This window comes from Propithecus coquereli, unplaced genomic scaffold (genome assembly GCF_000956105.1).
Source record: "Propithecus coquereli isolate 6110/MARCELLA unplaced genomic scaffold, Pcoq_1.0 Scaffold267, whole genome shotgun sequence".
NCBI classification, from domain to species: domain Eukaryota; kingdom Metazoa; phylum Chordata; class Mammalia; order Primates; family Indriidae; genus Propithecus; species Propithecus coquereli.
This window is the reverse complement of record NW_012148252.1, coordinates 2,813,399-2,829,466: the sequence shown is the minus strand read 5'-3', so window position 1 is coordinate 2,829,466 and position 16,068 is coordinate 2,813,399. Positions and strand designations below refer to the sequence as shown.

At 43.4% G+C, this 16,068-nt stretch overlaps 1 pseudogene; it reads left to right on the top strand.

Moving 5' to 3' along the window:
* The first annotated feature begins 11,089 nt into the window (after positions 1 to 11,089).
* LOC105812830 lies at positions 11,090 to 15,725 on the top strand (annotated as a pseudogene).
* The last annotated feature ends 343 nt before the right edge of the window (positions 15,726 to 16,068 follow it).

Below are 16,068 nucleotides of genomic sequence, written 5' to 3'. Positions count from 1 at the left end.
GCTTGAGCCCAGGAGTTTGAGGTTGCTGTGAGCTAGGCTGACGCCATGGCACTCACTCTAGCCCGGGCAAAAGAGTAAGACTGTCTCAAAAAAAAAAAAAAAAAAACCAGACGTTCCCATGAAATGACTTTTGTCTTTTCCTGCTGGATTTTTTATGGTTTAGTACACCCTTTGATCTCTGACCTTCTGTTGCTGTCTAAGAAAGCCTGATAAGCCCATCACAGCCTGAGAGGAGAGAAGAAAGGCAACTCACATGTTTGGGGGCAGCAAAGACTGGCTAATTTGCAATGGTGTGTATTTGTCAAGAAGGCAAACATATTTATAAAAATAAGAGCTAACATTTATATACCACTTATTATGGACCAGGAAATATTCTAATGTTTTTCATGCCTTACTTCACTTAATCCTCACTATACCTCTTTGAGGCAGGTTTTATTATTTTTTACGGATTAGGAAACCAAGACTCAAAGAAGTTGAGGTGGCACCTGGGCATATTTCATATTTTTAAGCTGAAGGAATTTGAGTAAAAAACAGAAGCAGGGAGGCTTCGCCTTTCCTCCACCACTCTTTCTTTCATGAAGCAGGTCATAAAACCTAGGAAGGATTTTCTGACCTTCCTCTGAAGTCCTAAGATCCTCATGTAAGAGGTGCCTTCTCTATACCTGGAAGACACAGGGACACAGAAGAATCTGAAAACACAGGCCTTAACAAGTTTCCCATTTGATCTTATTACCAGTAGATCATACCCTTTTTGCTCTATCATATTTCTCCACAACTATCTACTCTTCATCAAACCTACTAGTTAATAAAAAAAAAAAAAACAGGTTGAACTGTGTCTGCATATTTTATCTCTTTTTGAAGGCTCCATGTCACATAAAAATTATATCAAATAAATTTGGAGCCGGACATGGTGACTCACTCCTGTAATGCCAAGTGCCAAGGTAGGAGGATTGCTTGAGGCCAGGAGTTTGAGACAAGACTGTGCAACATAGTGAGGCCCTGTCTCTACAAAAAAATTTAAAAATTAGCCAGGTGTGGTGGTACATACCTGTAGTCCTAGCTACTTGGGAGGCTGAGGCAGGAGGATCACCTGAGCCCAAGGGTTCAAGGCTGCAGTGAGCTATGACTGCGCCACTGCACTCCAGCCTGGGTAGCAGAGTGAGACACTGTCTCTAAAAAAAAATTTTTAAATAAAAAATAAATTTGTATGCTTTTCTCTTATTAATCCATCTTTTATTATAGGGACTTCAGCCATGAACCTAAAATGGGTAGAAGGAAAGAATTTTTCCTTCCCTGTTAAAGTAACTGTCCCAAAAATACACTGCTAGCAAATGGCAGAGTTTGAGTCTGAACATAGGATCTGAATCTAGAACCCCACACCCTTATGCATTATGCAGCATATTTATATCACCTGACTCTCCAACTAACTTATTAACCTGGGTCTTGTCTGAAAGGCAATGGATTCCCTATTTTTTTGTACATGATTAAAATAAATGTTCTTCCGTCAGATATACACATGGCTAATTCCCTCACATCTGTATGGAATAAATTACGTCCCTCCCAAAATTTATGTATCGAAACCCTAATTCCCAACATTCAATGCAGTGTCCCGCACATAGTAAGCAATCGATAAATAAATAACAGGAGGGAAGAAAGTCCAGAGATTGACTGAGTCCACCTTATCTCATCAAACTCCATAGGACAAGAAGGAGACAGGGCTGGAGCCAAAAAGAGAGACCTGGTTTGTCCTTAGAAATGGGGTCAGCATGATTACAAATAGCAATGTCAACAGAAGATCAGGGTAGCCACAGTCAGAAAGCCAAAATGGATCCGAACCTAGGCGCCATCTGAAGTTACTGAAAATGAAAGGGTATTGAGGCAGCCAAGGACTAATTCTGCCATACACTTGGAAGTTGAGCCTCATGGCTCTTACTCCTGCTTGCTTTACCGGCTCAAGTGTTGCCTCCAGAATGCTCTTTTGACCTTAGCCCACGCAGGATTGGTGGAGATCTAGGGAATGATACACAAGTCTACTCAGCACCTTCAAAAGTTTCCTTCCCTCATAGAGCCTGAAGATCCTGGAAAAGAAAATTCTTACCATGCTCCCTCAGGCTCTGCCGGGAATCTCTTTCTTTGGCCGAGCTTCCTCCACTGTCTATCTCTTTATCTGCCACTCAAATTTCACCTTTCCCCCTGGTCTCTTTCAATGGCAACTTAGTTGTGGTTTCACTCCTGGATGCTGCCTCTTGAATTAACTTAAGTGCTTTATTCAGAAGTCTCTGGGCAGCCTAACCCAGCATCTGGGGCTCCTGCCCCTACAGGAGGGGATTTAGGGCAAGGGAATAAAGAGAAAGTCTGTAACGCACCCCTTCCCCAGCCACCTTCCCCACTCACAGCTTCTCCTTGACACTGGGGGTACTACCCCAGGGGGTCATTTTGTCCTATTTTGCACCGCACAAACTACATTTTCATGCTCCTCACCCCCAAACCACCATCAGCCATAACTCTTGAAAAAACATTTACGAAAGCCTAAATTTAAAATTTCTCCTGAAATGTGACTAAATCTTGCACCAGTTCCTTAAGTAGAAGAAAACTTAACCATTAACAAGGGTTTTGAATTTAACCTATAGAAACTACTTACAATATGAGAAATGGGTTGGGGGAAATTTTTTTTTTTAACTCCACAGAGTATGGGACAAAGTCCTGTATTTACTTCCAGGTGAGGCAAGTAGAGGGGACTCCTTATTCTAATCCAAAATGAGAAGAGAAAAACACTCCTCCCAAGAAGGAGGTTGTTTGTGGCAGTGAAAGGAGAAGCAAGAGGATCCGTTTTGGGGATTAGTGGATGAAAAGAAAGGAAGTGATCCAGGAGCTACCATAGCTGAGCAAGGAAGACTCACAGCTTCTCACAGTACTCATCCTCCAACCCCCAAACTCTGAAAGCCTCCAGCTCCAGACCTCATTACCTTCCTCCCAATCATCTCGTAGAGGGGAATTCCCTGCCCTAAGCTACAGACGCTCAGAAGAGTGGGACGGTAGGGAAACATCCTTAGCTGGACCCCTGAATGCTTTTCCCAGTAAAAATACTGTTCATCCACTGGCAAGTCGGATGAACAGTAGTTCCATTGGACTTCTACTTCAGAGCATTATGGGTTTATCATAGCTAACCACCGTGCATAATATGGTTACCATGGAGAATGCATTCTGAGTTCCACATAACTCACTTTTACAAATGAACCACTGGAATTCTGCCATTCTGACATGGAGTCTGCTTGTGCAACTCTCAAATGAGAAAGGAAGATACACTGATGTCTTTTGGGACCATTTAGGTTCATTGGACAAGGAACAATCGTGTGTCCTTTTTGCTCAAGAGCTTTCTCATATTGCCTTTTGATCATTTTGGAGATCAAGAAATATGTTCCCTTCCTTCTGGCCAGGTCTTAAAGGATTCTGAGGCCTCTGGCCGGCACATTCATTGATTTCTATAGAGTCAAAGCAAAGATTTTGTGTGTCAGTTGCTTAGAAATTTAAGGGAACAAGTAAAAGTCAGAAGGAAGTTTAATTTTAGCTTCTTTGGGCGTTTTGATCATGAAAACTTCTACAGTATATCTGATAGAAGTACCCTTCTTTACTAAAGTTCAGTTAATCTAAATTCAGATTATTAACCTTCATTTTCGCTCCTTTAGTTGTGTGTGTGCATGTGAGACAGAAAATGACTCACGTAGTCTTCTCAGTGAAGCTGAAAGTCTAGTTAACTGTGAAAAGATGCCATTACTATGTAAGCTCTAGCTCATTGTTTATATGCAAGCTAGCTACCAAATCATATTTATCTTTGGTGGGACCTTAGCAAAACAATGCAATCAACTTCTAGTACACGGGGATATTTCTACACTGAAAGTTTTTCTGAAAAAGAAAAGAAATGAAACCATGATTTGAAAATAGCTAGAAATGAAACAGGATTTTTCATATGATGCTTTGGTAATGGATTTTTTTTTCCCCCTGAGACAGGGTCTTGCTCTGTTGCCCAGCTAGAGTGCAGTGGAGGCATCATAGCTCACTGCAACCTCAAACTCTTGGGCTCAAGCAATCTTCCTGCCTCAGCCTCTCAAGTAGCATGGACTACAGGTATATATCACCACACCCAACTATATCCTGCAAATATTTAAAGATCATAAGTGTGGAGACAGTGATAAAGTCCAGTAAACCTCTATATTATACATTTGAACATTTGCTATATACCTAGGACTTTGCATATATTATCTCCTTTAATCACTAAAGCTCTTTGAGAAAGGAATTAATATTCCGATTTGACAAATGAGAAAATCAAGGCAGAGATTAAGGAACTTACCCAAGTCTTCACAGCTTGCAAATGGCAAAGTGGATATTTGAATCCTGGTCCATCTGACTCAGAGCTACTCTGCTGTCTCCCCCAAATGGCAGAAGTTCTGCTGCCACTACTAAATATTAGCCATCATTACCAAAGATTGCCCAGGGGCTTCTTTATAGTGCAGCATCATATACAAAGCGATCCCAAAGGTTTTTGGAAAGAGGTCACTTGCTAGAGAAAGACATTTTTGAATATTATCTCCAGTAAAAAAAAAAAAAATCCCTAGAATTAAAATAATAGGTACTTTTTGTACAATAGACATTGTTTAAACAAGCATCTTTTAGAAGAAGAATATGAATATCACTGTCTACATAAAGAACAGGCATAATGTCTTATAGGTATACAAATTCCCTGCTCGGGGCTGGGGGGAATAGGCAGAAGCAAACGGGCATGTACATGCACGCTCACACACGTACACAGCACCTGCTACCACGAAGAGAAAGGGGAGGCATGGTTGTGTGCTAGTCCCACCTCTAGCCTTGTGCAGAAGCTTGTTAATATCAGGAGGCTGATCTGAGCCAGCTCATTTCATAATCCTCTCTTGAGGCTGTGGCTGAACTGTGTGGAAGTTTGGATCACTCCCCCCACTTCCCTCAGGATAGCTGAAAAGCTCTAGAGGCATCAACACGTCCTCCTAGCAGATGAGCAATGCCTGTCAGTTCTTGTGGGTGGACCTTCATTACCCGCCTCTAGCAATGGCTGGTTGGGCTTCAGGAGCAGGGTCGTCACCCTCCATGTCTCCTGAAACGCAGTATGTTAGAAATGGAATCAGTTTGCACATACCAGCACCCCTCCCCCATTTTCCAACCAAAGCCTAGAAGATATTCATAAATCATTATGACTGTTTGATTTCAGAGAATTTTGCTGAATTGTCTCTAAATTTCTCTGGATGGATGAATAGAGATAAACTTGTCCCCCCACAGCAGCTGCTAGCCCTAGTATCTTTGAAAGCAGGGTCTGCATCTCCATCCCAACCTCAGCTGATTGGGTGGGCCCAGCAGAAACTTGTCCTCAGGGCTCTGAATTTTCCTTCTGTAATGGCATATTCCCTGGGCCCAGGGACTAAAGAAAAGCAGAACCATTGCCTTGTTGCCAGGGCAACCAAGTAGATTGCTATGAATCCAGTAGCTCATAACAAAATGCTCAATTTGTCTTTGCTGAGAGGCAGAGGTTATTCTTGCTAGGGTAAAAGTTAGATTCCGAGTAGTCAAAACTGGAACGGTATTTGCCATGTGGTATCAGGAGGTCAGATGGGCCAACTAAGTCAGAATCCATTAGAGAAAGCTTTCCTTTGAAAGCTGGCAAGACAAAGTGCTAATATGTAACCCAAAGGCCAGAGGTTGGGATTACAGAACCAGGACTTGTGAATCAGGCAAAGTTTATAAAAAGGTAGAGAGCATATGAAGACATCCAAGGGCACTGCTGTAAAAAAAAACTCAGGGCGTTTGTGAATGAGGCAAAGACATCATGAAAGACCAAAGGATGCATGGCCAGATTTGTCAGCGTCATAGCAAAGCGTGCAGCCTTCTACCTCCTGCCAAGCTCTTGGATTATTTAGAACAGGTTCTGTTTCTGGTTCCAGGACTGGGGTGTGCATCAGTGAGTCATATTAATATTATAGAAAAGCTCCTTCCTCAGGGCTTTGATATCACCTTGGTTATATCCTCATACTTTGGCCTACTTTAACCTCTGCTTGACCACAGATTAGCCAAGATCTCAAGCTCCTTCTTGCAGAAGGTCTTCCTGTCCCAAAGCTTTGCAGATATATATTAGACAAGGTCCCAAGTCAGTTCCCATTTGGAGCTTTTACTATTGGGAGGCTCAAGCCTGTTCCAAGATTGCTGATCTGAGTGCAATCTGACTGGCAGACAACCATACCAATAAAACAAAAATCCAAACACCCTATCATGTCTTCAGGTTTGGCTCATCAATTTCATCTTATTAACACAGTTTCCTGTGCCTACCCCATTAGGTTTACTCAGGGTGGGAACCCAGAAAGTATAGGACTGAATACAGTTAAAGGAAAACTTAGGTAGTGATATAAGTCCTGTAAAACAATAGCCACAGGAGTCTGGAAAGCCCAGAGGTTGTAAATCTAACTCTGACCACGGGCAGTTGCGGAACTGGTTAATGTTCAGGAAAAAAAAAAAAATTCACCCTCCCCAAACTTCCATCCAAACCTCCTATAAAACCCACCACTCTCCCCTTCCTGATGTTGATGCTCTTTTCAGCCTCTACCCATCTGCACCCGGATGCTCAGATAAACAGCATTTTTCTACACATGAAGCTTCGTGTGTTTCCCTCTTGGCTCTGGACTTAACACCCCCATCCAGCCTCAATAGTCTTTTTGTTCCTTGATCATGCGGTGCTCTAATACCACCCCTGAGACCCACACCCTACCCTAGGTCTTGCACTTTATAGGGCTCCATCTAGCCTTCCTCCAGCAAATCTCTCCCTATTGGGTGAGGTCCACAAGCCGAGGGATGTGCCCACCAATACCCAGTACCTCCCACCCTTCTAGATCACACTTGGGATTCCTGTGACCACAGAATGCTCTGTCTAATCAGCTTCAAGAATTCTTCTAGGGCCCACAAGGACCTCTTCCCTAAGTCTATCCTCCTGAGGGAACCACTCTCTAGACTCTATGTTATATGGCATATCTTGGAATAAGTGAAATAGAAAGTAATTATTGAACAGAGTAATAAAGTGACTCAACAGGTTTGGTTAGTTCTCCTCAGAAAAATAGGGTTAAATTAAAAGCACCACCTTCAGCTGTGCCCTGAAGGTCACCTCATTAAGGCTTTGTTAAATCAGAAAGCCTGGGCACCTCAGAGCTCAAGTTTCCCCCGCAGAGGCCTTTAATTCTTGCCTTTTTTGTTGAAAATCCAGGAACTTGCTTCAGGTCTTCTAAATACACCCAGCACCTCAGAGGTCTGAGGATTAAACTCAGCATTTCACAGGTTGGCTGTTAAATTAATGCTGCAACAAAACTTTGTCCTTGATGGTAAAGACTGTGTCCTTAAAATATTTCTCAAATCAGAATGCCAATCATATTTGGATTCTATTGCAAAGATTTGAATATTTAGGACTTGCCATCTTAAAAATTGCTGTTCATGAACACTGGCTTGCTGACACATATTAAATGATAAACATAAATAAAAATAATCAGATGCTATGTGGCTATTCAAAAATCTATACCTCCAAGCAATATTAAGAATTAGAAAGTTAATTTATAGGCTAAGACATCTGGCTGGTTATACAGAGGGAAATAGAATTTATATTTCTATTGTGTAAATATTTTTAAATGCAATCTCTGGTTACCTTTTAAAAGAAATCTATCAACTTTCATAGAAATAGTAGAGAGACGCTACCTTTCAAAACTTACTTCTGCTTACCTACATATTTACGGTCCTCTCTCTAAAGTCAACCACATGGTTGGATAAGGAGAGTGTGAAGGTCATTTTCTTAGCTCATGTTTCTCAGAAAACAAAACATGAAGCAAACTTCATGTTAATTTTTCATTGGAGATTCAGTCTCAGGGAGGCAAGAGTGAGGGGAAAATGCAAGCAAGGCAGGAAAGGAGAAAATGGTAATACAAGATTGTGGGTTTACTGAGCTGGCCACACCTTTTAAAGAGACCCTAATAAGTTTCTGGTGGTGTAGGATCTCTCCAAAGATGTTGTTGGACTCTTTGAAGGGCAAACAATTTATATGTCAGCTTTTTCCCATCTCCTTTCTCCCATTGGTAAAATTTTCCCCATAGGGCATTAACTCCATGCTGCTCTTGCCCTGTAAAGGCAAATAGATTTGATTCTTCTTACTCATGGGGATTGGAAGAAAAGCATTCATTAAGCTGATCCTACATGGCAAATGCTAGAGGATAAATTGATGTGCTTCTGTAAAAATAACCATATCCTACCCACAGCTGTGACTGGGACTGCCACCAGACTGACTCACCATCATCTGCCATGATCCACCTGCTTTTGAGGGAAGCAGTGAGGTGAACTGAAGTGTGATGGGGACCACCCCCTACCCCTACTTCACAGGCATACACCCTTCAAGTCTGATAGCAACATTAATTCCTGCAATCCATTAATTCCTGCAATTGTTTCTGGGGCGAGGTATTGTTTTTAATTTATGTTCTTGACTGGGAGTGGGAGTGGGGTCAGTTTGTAGCACTTCCACTTGGCCTTTCTAAAAATAATGGCCCCTAATCCACACAGTACAGGGAACTCATGTAAGAGTTTGGTTATTTACTCCACCTGATACTTATTCTATTTACATATTCAAGGGCTAGGGAAGTAACTACAGGAGAGGTCTGCTGACTCCTTGATCCTACTGTGAATTGAATTTAAGCTAACACCCCATTTATCGTCTGGCTACCATAACTCCTATTCTAACCGGAGGACTAGGATGGCATTTTGGGTCTCCTTATATCAGTGCCAGCTCAGACTCCATATTCAACAGATTTTAGATGGGACTCTGGGTCTGTAAGTCAACTTAGTTCTTGAAACTGGGTTATTTTTCCATTGCAGCATCAATGTCAGCTTTCTGCTTTCCAGCTCTCAAGTCTATTAACAACTCAAGCAAGTCAGTTCTCCATCTATGTTGCCCCTAAAAATGTCACAGATTTACGTAGGTCAAAGCAGTCTAATTGTCACTCTTTGATGCCCATTACAATAATTATGTCCATCTCACCTGAGAATTAAGTCCTACCACTGGTCTGTCATTCTGGAACCCCATCATCTGCATTGGTATTAGGCAGCCAAATCCCATGGCCATATCTGCAGGCATGGCCGGAGAGAACAGCTACTGCCAAGCTTCCTAAGGAAGCTAGTAGTACTCAGCACTAGTATATTTACTTTTGCCCTAGAGATGGGAATGTTCTTTGGCTCCTTCCAGGGAAAGTAGCACTGGGCTTTCAGATAAATCCATGCTAACATTCCTACTTCCCTGATCCATACATCCCCTTTGCTCAGTATAATGCCAAGACGTCTGGCAACTTCACCTCACATACTCTATCTGCAATCCCCAACCCCCAGGTGGCAGAAAGGTACTGGTCCGTAGCCTGTTAGGGACCAGGTGCAGAGCTCTGCCACCCCCCCCCATCCAGTGGAAAAATTGTTTCCCATGAAACTTAGGAACCAGGTTGCCTCACAGCAGTAGGTGGGAGGTGGGGGAGGCTGCGGGGTGAGGGAGCAAAGCTTCATCTGTATTTACAGTCACTCCCCTTCACTTGCATCACCACCTCAGCTCCCCCTGTGTTCGTGGAAAAATTGAGTTCCATGATGCCAAAAATGTTGGGGACCACTGCCTAGGCCATTGTCATGTCCAAGCTTCACGGAGCCAACCCGACAATGCATTTAAGCCAGCTCTCAGTCCCAGAACATTGAATCCCTGAGTAGTGGACAAATATCCCACACCAGTGGATTCTCCCCTAGCCAGTCTTATAGTCTTCCCCTGATATGATATCCTCAAAATCTACACATGTCCGCCAGTTTCCTGCTTGTATATAATGGTCAAATTCCATCATTTGTTTGAGAGGTAAGCTATTTCTTCCCTGAACAAGGACCATACCTTCGCTCTCAGGCTGTGCTGATAATGTGATCCTGGTTACGGGCCTGGAAACAATTAGGTGTGGTGGAGGTCTCTTTTAAGGAAAATAAGTACCATCTTGTTAGGCACCCACTTCAGGTGGGGCTATTGCACAGCCTCTAGGCAAGGGGAAGCTATTATCCTTTGGCAAGGGGCAGCAGGTGGATTCCATTGGCCCAGAAATAACCAGGGGAATTTTCAATTCAAGATTCTTAGCTTTATCCATTCAAATATTCTCATCCCAGGTCTTTGTGCCTTCTTCACTATCTAGGCCCTGGCTTTAATATAGTGTGTTCATTGAAGCTGCAAATTTAATTTCCTTTACATCTTTACTGTCCTTATAATTAGAATCTGGATCTAATTTTCAACTTGTTCTACCCTGAGGCCAGACTGTCATTGAGACCTCTGGTTTTTAGAGGATCTCTTAAGTTAGTAATTAGCTGTCCTGAGTCTACCATTTTCTAAAACAAAAATCAGCCCCCCATGTCACAGCCTTATAATTATCATTTTCCACATATTGATCTCCCAGTGCCTTGCTTTCTGCCTTGTATCTCCTCCCAATTAACTATAGGCAAAAGCTTCATTAATTGTGATCTCACTGCAAGGAATCATTATGGCCCCACTTACCACTAGCAATGTGATCTCTATTGCCTTTAGTCAATAGGCAATCGAAATCCCATCCTGAGAGTTTGATTTTTAGGGCTAATCCTGGAATCCATTTTCTTAGCCTCAGTTATCTAAAAAACAGAGCCCGAGGCAAAGCTTTTGTGCTACTGTTTTATTGGGGGAGAGGAGTGCAATCCCAGGGAAGCAAGAGTAAGGAAAAAAGAAAAGTAAGGCAGAGAAGGAAAACAAGCAAACACAAAATAGTCATCACTAAGCTGACCAGAGCTTTATAAGGCACACAACCCATTGCTCAGTGTCATGGGCCCTCTCAAGAAAGGCCACATGAGCCACTGTATCTTGAAATCTTCTGTCCAGGAGAAGGGTAGGCAATTTATCTGCTAGATTCCTTCCTATCTCTCTTTGGTCCAGTTTGTCCCACATGGCATAAATGCCCCTGCACTTGGATCAGACTAGAGTTACTGCTATGAGCGCCCAAGAACCATGGAACCCATGGGCTTAAATGGATCTGTGAAGGCACATAAGCTAGGTCTGGTATTGCCATTAGACAAATGAGGGGGAAATGTTATCTCACAACTAGAGCCATACAAACTTATTATGAAAACTGTCAAAGAGAAACAAAGCCAGACACACTAGTTAAAGGTAGTAAAGACAGATTTTACTCAGTAAGTACAGTAGGCAAGGAGAGTCTAGTATAAACAGAGTTCAACTTCAATCCGTGTAGAAGTGACAGGTGACTGGGCATTTTAAAGGTAGAAGTAGGGAGGAGGAAAGAGCTGAGGCTTGCGTGGAGTCAGGGAAGTAAGAAATTACAAAAGCAGGTAGGGGGTTGGTCAATGTGATTAGGCCATCCGAGTTTGCCAGCTGGTGCTTAGGCTCCTCACCTCCCACAGAGACTGGGAGATTGGGGCCCTATCTTCAGGTGTTGACTGAAACAAACAGTAAATTCTTTTGGCAGCACTGAGTTTTTCCAAATAGAAACTTAAAGGGGTGGGGAGTGTAGGTCACCCCAGGATATGCCCTTGAGCTGTAGAAACTACACTAGAGTTTGTTCACGCCTCTTAGTGTGTGTGTGTGTGTGTGTGTGTGTGTGTGTGTGTGTGTGTGTGCGCGCGCGTGCTCGTGTTGAGGGGGGAGGGTCCAGGGAGATGAACAAAATCATTTGTGCTGAGAGTCTGCAGCCCTTATGGGCCAAGGCTGAGGCCTGGTCCAGAAGAGGTCTCAGAGGAGGCTGAGTTGGGTCAAAGAGAGTTTTTGTGAGGACATTCATATAGTGTCTGATACATATCATTGTCTGATATCAGCTAATTCTCTAGAATGTCCCACAGTATAGATAAAAAGTAAGCCTTATAAAGCTAGTGCCTTTTGATGCCTTTCATTTATTTATTTACCTACTTACTTTTGCCTTTTGTTTCAACCATTTTTTAACTTCTGGAGGGATGATGATCATGTTAAATGAGAAGATGTATATAAGAAAGCATCATTAAATGTGAATTCCCTTCTCTATCGATCTTCACTAAGAGACCCTCTTGATACCAACGCTTTGTTCCCCAAGGTGATTCCCTCACCAAATACCCTGTTCAGAGGAGCCCCAGATTTTCAGACTGATGCTCATGTATATTTTGTCCCACACTTCTCTCTGAGATGGCTGGGGCATTTAATAGCTCCTGCCTGGCTCACAGGTGGAAACCTCAGGCACCTTGTAATAGGACCCCTACTTCAGCCTCCTAGGTAGTCTCCAGATTTCAACTCTGCCCTGACCCCTGAGCTTTCTCTTCCTGACGTCCCTTAACTCCAGCAGGCAAGCCCTGGCTCTCCAGGCCAACTCGGCGTCCTGGGGCCCTAGCTTGGCAAGGAAAATTCAAAAAGCATTCACCCCAGCATTCATCTTCCCTTGCAGCTGGTACCGTACCTCGACTTGACAAAACAGCAAGAAAATCCAATAAATATCTACCCACTCTTCTTCTGCAAGGCATTGGGTAGCTACCTTGCAATTTAGTCAAGGTGGATAAAGTCCCCGAACCTCTAAAGGAGTTAGTAAACTAACTCTCATTTTCTACTATCCAAAGAGAAATGGGTGTTTGTTATTGTTGAGGGGATAATAAGCATTACCTCCTACTTATTACAAATTCAGGTTTTAATACCATTGACTTATTAGAGACATGGTTTATAAAGAACAAATTCCATCATCTACATGGCTTTAGGTTTATTTAAATTCAGTTTAATGGCAAAGTGACTTATGTAACAACTAAGAGGAAGTTGCCACTTTGAAATTGTTTAATATTATAGTCCAGGATCTGAGTTCCCTGAGTTAATTCCAAATCTTTAACTCTGTGAAAAAACCTACCTGATGTGCCTCAGAGCATCTACCCCTACTGCTAAGATGCATTTAGACTTTTCAAACAACTAGCTTTAATTTGTTTTAAGAAATCTGCATGTTAGATTGTCAAAATCTCTGTCATAGAAAACTTGGTCCAAGAGAATTCTTTTCCTAAGGGTCATTTCTCTAGAAAGAATAGGTTGAGTGTGAGGACGTGTTTCGAGGGAGCCAGAGCTGGAAGATGGAGCCACTGTACTAGCAAACAAGCAGGTCCACAAGGTCCAGTCTCACATGGGACACATGGAGACAGCAGACAAGCCGTCTCTGCATTTAGCAGAAAACGAAATCCAAGCAAGTATAGACCAGATAGATATTCAGCCATCTAAAACATCTGGAGATTTTGTCCAGCAAGGAGCCCCCTAACAAAAGGCAGAATGCAAAACTTCATGTTGACCAGTGAAAGTATGATGTCCAGCAACTGCAGACTGCTCTAAGAAACTTCCAGCATCAGCCCTATGCAAGGGAGCAGCAGGAGAGATAGCAAGAGGAGCTTCTGTCTCGCACCTTCACCACTAATGACTCTGACACCACTATACCAATGGATGAATCACTGCAGTTTAACTCCACCCTCCAAAAAGTTCACCACGGCATAGATGACCTCATTGGAGGCAGGCACAGTATTCTGGAGGGACTGAGGGCCCAGGGACTGATTTTGAAAGGGACTCAGAAGAAGATCCTTGACATTGCCAACACGGTGTCTTGTCCAACACAGTGATGCAGCTCATTGAAAAGCGGGCTTTCCAGGACAAGTACTTTATGGTCAGTGGGATGCTGCTTACCTGTGCGGTCATGTTCTTCAGGGTGTAGTATCTGAAATGAGCCAGCCAAGCCCAGCAGCTGAACAGCATTCCCACTGCGTGTGTGTGTGTGTGTGTGTGTGTGTGTGTGCGCATGGAAGAGAGGGGGCTCATAGGCCACCTTTTGAAATGTGTGCCTGTTTTAACTGTGAAGACACTTGGGAGTGATTGTGATCTAGATTTAAACAAGCTCTGTTTTCTGTGACATCTTGGAGAGGGAGCTAGGGCCACCAAGATGTGCAGTGCTTAGGAAATGAAAGAAGTCCCTATTCTCTCTCTCTCTCTCTCTCTCTCTCCCTCTGTCTCTCTCTCTGTCTCACTAGGGAAGGGAAAGAATGGCTTTGGTGGCTTTGTCCACACAGCTGATGTGCATCCTGGGAAGGATTCCGCACTGAGCCTCGTATGCAGGACTCTCCACACTTTCACACCTTGTCATCATCTGGCCTTTCTGGCTCCTAAGGGATAGGCTGTAGCAAAAGCAAGAAGGAGAAGAAAGAGGCCTTCTTTTCCTGCAGCGATTATAGCAGATCGATTCACATGCTGTTGCTCCTAGCCACCTCCCCGCACCACCCCAAATGACGTGTAGATGACTAACTGCTGATACTCATCACCCTTCCCTGGGAGCAGCTACCTAGGGGAAACCAGGCATTGAAGCTGTTGCTGATAACAAGTAAGATTTTCCACACTATGTTGGGTGTTTCTCCTTTCTAAAGTGGGGCCAGTGTTATTTCCTGGGAGTATTCAGTCTTGAGACTGAAGACTCTCGCCACTGATTTTTTCTAGTTGTTCATAGAATGGTTGGCTTTTAAGGTTCAAAGACTGCAGCTTGGTAGCTGTGCCAGGCTTTGGTGGGCCTTTGCCCCTTAGAAGGTAACTGTGAGCAAAGGTTAGTGATTTGTCCATTACAGTCTCATCTCTGGTTTTAGCATTTCTTAATTCTTTGACTCTATTCTCTTCCTTGAAATATATTAGCACTTGCCAGCCAAGCCCCCGTTCTGCCTAGCCAGTGTAGGCAGATACCACCCTGGAGGCATTCCTAGAGTGTTTGTCCTCGTAACACTCTGTTTTCAGGGACCACAACCTTTTTCTTTCTCTGACTGGCCCCGGATGAAGCTGTACCAATACCCAGTGTATTGTGGAATTTATTCTAAAGCTAGACTGTCTTAAAGTCCATCTCATGTGATTACTTGCTGAAAGTACCAGAAAGACCTGATTAGTTTCTTTTCTCATTTATCACAGGCCTTGCCAGCCCTACCAGCTGTGGGCACAGTAGCCTTATAGCAAGACATAAACTAACCCTCAGAATTTCTCAGACGAACTGGAAATCTGGTCAGTATTAACCCTGCCTTTGATTGCCTTGCCCCACCTACTTCCTGTCTTTGTTTGTCACTCGAACTATCTTCTAATTTCCCTTCTTTTCTGTATGTGTTCCATTTCACCTCCCTTATTCCCCTCCCACCTGTTTCTGTAGCCATATTGGTCTCTTCAAGCACATCTGTGACATATCACCCATTTTGGTGAATTTTTTTACTTGTCACAGGTAGTTAACATGAGTTTCCTGGGTGCTAACTTCACACTTTTGGTCAGATGGGATCTCCATTGCTCCTACCCCTCTGGTCCAAACAGGAGCCCTAGATTTAAATGGAAGCAGGAATCTGTGATCGCTTCTGAAAAAGGGCTGAGGGCCCTGCCAGAGTGAAAACAGTGGCCTGGAGGGTGCAGAGGGTTGGGACACCTTCAAACCTAGATCTCGCTTTGGGGAGGCATAGTTTGAAATTTCATCACACCAGCACCCCTGCTCTCCCAGGGCCTACCCACAGTGCTCTTGGCAGTGCATAAAATAAATTTTTGGACCACACAGACCTGGCTATACTGTCTCCTGGGTACCCAAGGATCCTGCCAGACAGCACACTTTGGAGGAAGATACGCAGGGAACAGCTGAGCCATTTAGACTCGAACTCTGCAAGGCAGAAACCCTACCTCCCAACCCCCTCCCTGCATTGGCTGATAGGACATCTTTGTAGTGTATACCAGCACATTTCCACACTTTATAGCAATTATTGGCCTTGATGAGTTTTCATGCTGCACCTTCAGAGCCAGTTCCCCTTCTTTGGAATAAAAATTGTGAAGGTAGTTTGTGGGTCTTTATTACCTGAGGCTGAGGAACAGCAGCCAGTGTGTCTGGAGACCCAGGGGCACCCAGACCATGTCATCATGTGACCACCTTCCTTCACACTTTCACTTTCAGTGCCCAGTGAGAAATACACCTTGGTCTAACTGGGTAC